Source organism: Arachis ipaensis, chromosome B05 (assembly GCF_000816755.2).
Source record: "Arachis ipaensis cultivar K30076 chromosome B05, Araip1.1, whole genome shotgun sequence".
NCBI lineage: Eukaryota > Viridiplantae > Streptophyta > Magnoliopsida > Fabales > Fabaceae > Arachis > Arachis ipaensis.
In genome coordinates this window covers 12123367-12128876 of record NC_029789.2, presented here as the reverse complement: position 1 = coordinate 12128876, position 5510 = coordinate 12123367, and positions in this window count along the sequence as shown.

The following is a 5510-nucleotide window of genomic DNA, read 5'->3' as shown; positions in this document are numbered from 1 at the left end:
TAAAATTTAAAGTAAAATATACTTTAATAATTGTCGGTAAAAAAAATTCAAATTGATAATCAGCATATCAAGAATGTTGTTTGAATATTATCGAGCAAGTTTTTTAAAGTTTATCAAAACGACGAGTAAGACGAGTAATGTGGACTGATTGAAAATGTTTGTCGAGTACAAGTCTTCGTGATCGAAGCAGTGATTCCATGATCGAAGCAGTTAAATATTTAGTATAAAATAAAATTTATAGTAAAATATACTTTAATAATTGTCGGTAAAAAAAATTCAAATTGATAATCAGCATATCAAGAATGTTGTTTGAATATTATCGAGCAAGTTTTTTAAAGTTTATCAAAAAGAGGTTATCGACGAGTAATGTGGACTGATTGAAAATGTTTGTCGAGTACAAGTCTTCGTGATCGAAGCAGTGATTCCATGATCGAAGCAAGTAGAAAGGTTAAATATTTAAAGCAGTTGAAGACGATTATTCCATCATTTATATGGCAGGAACGGTTACACTTAGTTTTCTCGCACTCCCACATCTCCAGCGACTTTCTGAGTTTGCTTAGAGCTTTCTTTTCTGTAGGATTCCTTCCATGTCTTTTAAATTCCTTGTAATCTTTCTTTTCTTGCAAATTTATTTGTTTCTGCAAAGTTTTTCTTTCCCTTCCTTTAATATTTTTGCATTGTATTTGAATTCAAAGTCCTTCGACCTTGTTGAAGGCATTTTATTGCTTTTCTTTCATTTGAAGCCATTTACTTCGTTTTCAGCAATTTCAATTTTAAGTCATTTACATTCTTTTACATTTCAACTTTCTCTTTATCTTTTCGATCAAGGAATATAATCTTTGGTGCACAACTCAAAAACTAGTACTCATGAAGAGGAGTAGATTTCGCTCTCAAATCACTAGATATTGAACTAGCCTAGATTTGCAAAAAATCTGCATAACAAATTAGCACGTCCAATGGGACAATTTTAAAAAATTGTGTCAAAAAGATTATTGTAATAATTTAGTTTGTGCGACTTAGAAGCAGAAAAGTTATACATATGGTAGATGATATTTCTAATACTAATATTGGATCATCTACGAATGATAATATTCCTGTGGTAGTTGCTCAAATGTCTATGGAGTTGACGTCGCATATGGAGGGTACTGGTAGCACTCAAAACCCAGGAGTTGTGTCTAGAGAAAATATGGTAGTTATTAATCCACCTTTGCAGAATAATGGGCGCAATCAACGCCCATGAACTTCTCAAATACAAACATAACCGCCTGTAAGAATTAGTTAGCTCCCTTTTGGTCTTCCTCCTGATTATACCCCACCTATTAGTAGTTACGTACCTCCAATTAGGTTTGAAAATGCACAAGGAGCGGTTAATAATTACCCACCAATACATCATCTTGAGTCTGCCTATGATTATCAGGTAGGGTCGACATCGAATAATTTTGGTTCGATGGCAGCAGTTCGACAATATGTCGATGAGAGTCATCATGATTTGGTCAATTTATTGACTCAACAAATGACTACTATTTTGAACCCAATGATGGCTAATCATGAAAAAAAATTTGAGCGTGTGGCGAGACAAGTCAAACGAATCGCTCAGATTGTTGATTATGATGAAGGTAATCGTCAAAATATGGAAGCAAACCTAAGAGATTTAGGGATTGATCCGAGAGATAGGATTGATCATATAAATCTCGATGGAAATGCTCCTCATATAATTCGACGTGATCAAAATGTGGATGAAGTGTTGGCTAGAATGCGAGTTAAGCAATGTGGTGAACGTTATCAGGTAACAAGAATAGTTGAAGATATTTTTAATAGGGTTAAAATCAATGTGGGATTTAGGAATCAACCATATTTTGTTTTCTCATTTTCTGTTGTAGTGCAGATGGCAGAAGTGCCTAAGGGTGTGAAGAACCCAAAAATAGTAACAAACTGTGCAGGAGAAGTAGGTGTATCGACTACTGAGCATGTTGCTCGATATATGGTCGAATTAGGCAATTTGACAAATGATGAGAATTTGAAAATGAAATTATTTCCTTTTTCGTTGACGAAAAATACTTTTACTTGGTTTTCAAATTTAATACCCAATTTGATTGTGACTTGGGCACAGTTGGAAAATGCTTTTCATTCTCAATTTTATATAGTGAATTGAACGTGACAATTACGGATTTAGTGGCTTTAAAACATGATGATGAAAAATCAATCGATGATTTTATGATCTGTTTTAAGAATGCCCGAAGTTGATATTATGTTTCACTTCCTGAAAGTGAGGTAGTGAAGATATCCACTATGGGATTAGGGTTTATATTTGTCGAAAGTTGCTTACTGTACATGTACCTGATTTGGCTCATTTAGTTGAAAGGGTTCGTCAAGTAGAAATTCTTTAGAAAGAAAAATAAAAGTTCAAAAATGAGAAAAAGTAAAAAAGCAAACTTTTTTGCTAGAAAAGAAAAAGTTTCATATGTTGTAATGAGATCTTCGAGTGAAGAGTCTGATTTTGAATTTCCTGAAGTAGATTTGGCTGAATTAAAGAAAAGTCCATCTTACGTTTCCTCTTCGCTTATGAAAATTGCAAATGTTGAAAAATCCAACGATTTGAAATATAAGAGTGGAGAAAAGTATAGTTTCGATATTTCAAAATAGAAACAGATATTTGATGTGTTGCTTAAAGATAAACAATTGATTTTGCTAGAAGGCAAAACTTTACTTTCGATAAAAGATTTGAAAGAAAATCCTTATTGTAAATTTCATCAAGCAACTAGCCATTCAACTAATAATTATGTCCGTTTCAAGGACTTGATCCAAGAGGCAATTATGGAAGGAAGGTTGAAGTTTGATGATGGTAAGAAAGATATAAAGCTAAGGTTGATACTGATCCCGTTTGTAACAGCTCAGACCACCCGCTAGCACGATATTGTTCGCTTTGGCACACAAAGCCTCACGGTTTTGCCTTTGACGATAGGGATGATAGCCAAAGCCCCCCACACTCACTCGTCAAAACGCTTCATGCTACGGAGAGGTATCCACACCCTTATAAGGCATGCTTTGTTCCCCTCTCCAACCGATGTGGGACCTTACAATCCACTCCCCTAAGGGAGCCAAGCGTCCTCGCTGGCACATCGATCCGATCTCTGGCTCTGATACCATCTGTAACAGCTCAGACCACCCGCTAGCACGATATTGTCCACTTTGGCACACAAGGACTCACGGTTTTGCCTTTGACGATAGGGATGATAGCCAAAGCCCCCCACACTCACTCGTCAAAACGCGTCATGCTACGGAGAGGTATCCACACCCTTATAAGGCATGCTTTGTTCCCCTCACTAACCGATGTGGGACCTTACACCGTTGATGCTGGAGAAAAATTTGTTGAGCTTCATTTCATGGGGATCAATATGGCTGGCTTTACCTCTTATGAGTTCGACTTTGCTTTGGGAGACTTTGAAACCAATGTGCGCACAATATATCCTTGTGTGGGTGAAGGATTATTGAAATTTTTGATGCAGCAAAATTAAAAGATTGAGATGTTTATTTGTGCCCTCGATGTAATGTTGTTTTCGATGCTGAAGCTGCATCGATTTTTGAGAAGGAAAGAATGAAGAAAGAATTAGCTCATAAAGAAGAACAAATTCGTCAAAGGCGTCTTTCTCGAAGGTAACAAGGTCAAAGTTATCAAAATCCCCGAGGGAACTTTCCTCCTTCGCTAAGTTACTCACAAGTTTTGGGAGTTCAATGGATTAAAAATTGCCAAGAGTTTCACAGTCAAGATGTTCAATACAAACGTCAACCCCAAAGAGGTCATCGAGGTTTTAGTCGAGGTCATTATCCATATCCTTGAGGAAGGGCTAAAGAAAATCGAGGTGGAAGATATGTGCGTCAAACAATACCAAAAAGACCATCGATTTCAACAGATAAGGGGGTTACCCTTCTGTTCATACTCAATTAATTTTTTTGTCTGATAGAGAAACTTATCCCAAAGGGATTCCTTTCCCAGCTAAGGTTGAAAAGGGCAAAGCTTTTGTAGTAGTCCTAATTGAAGTTAAGGAGAAGGACGCTGATCTTGATAAAGAATATTTTGATGAAGGAGATGAAGATATGGTGAGTACTATTTCTATCACACCAACAGAGTATTTGGGAGAATATGAAGGAGATTTGAGCGAAGATTATGATGTGGATGATGAAGAGGCTTTTACCTTTGTATGTGAGGAGGAAGAGTTGGGATGTTTCAAAAAGCCAACTAAAAAGCAAAAATCGCATTTTTGGCCTCTACACATTAGTATTTGTATGAGTGGTATATGAATCAATAAAGTATTGATTGATAGAGGAACAACAACCAGTTTGTTGCCAGAAAGAATATTGATGAAAGTTGGAAAGCACTTCAATGATCTGATTCCTACTAATATTTCAATTACTAACTATGGTGGAGTATCGACACCTGCAAAAGGCATGGTAACTCTCCAAGTTCAAGTAGGATCGTCATCTTGAATGATTGTTTTTGTTGTAGTTCCATCAAAGGCTAGTTATAATGTCTTGCTGGGTTGGGATTGGATTCATGATGTTAGGGTTGTACCTTCGACTGTGCACTAAAGCATCCTTCTCTGGATTGATGAAGGAAAAACTGAAGTGATAAAGACAGATTCAAATCTTTATATAGAGCAGATGCATGTTGACTTTAAGGTTTATAACGACAAATTGAAACCACTTAATGTTAACAGGATGCTCAATTATTATAATTGCGAAAGCTGTTTTTTAACTTCAGAAGGGCTTAATGTGAAGCTGCGACACCCAAAGCTTGATTACACACCTACTGGTTGGGAGTGAAGGTCAAACACTCAGTTCGATTGTATCTTGTCATGGCTAATGGCCAAGATGTATTAAACTATCTATGTTCTTTAAAAAGTTATTTAGATAATTTAAGCGTCTCTTATATTAAGAATGATTCTTCCGATGAAGTTGAATCAAATAGTAATTTAAATTCAGTATTTTCAATTCCTAGTATAGTTTTGATTCTTAAAATTGAATCTAGTTGTGTGTTTGATGTTACATGTATTTTCATTCCTAAGGTTAGGATTATGGACCAGTTTGGCATATTTAAAGATCTCAGTTTTGTAAATAATTCGATTGCTGACTCAGTCAATAATAAAGTTTGCTTTTTTTTCATATGATCCAGTCGATCTCTCTTTCGATTGCATTTACGATTTGGAGCCTTTAGGTTTTGAAAAAACTTTAGTTAATAACGATCATATCAAAAAAAGGTTTCAAGTCTCAAGATCCACTTGGAGAAATTAATTTAGGAAATGATGGTGATTTTAGACCTACATATATTTGTAAAAATATTGATGAACAATTTTGAGAGAGATTGATTAATTTACTAGTCGAATACAAAGATTGTTTTGCTTGGGACTACGATGAAATGCCTGGTCTAGATCGTTCATTAGTGGAACATACATTGGTATTGAAACCATTTTCTCGACTTGTGAAACAGGCACCTCGACGTTTTGCTCCTACAA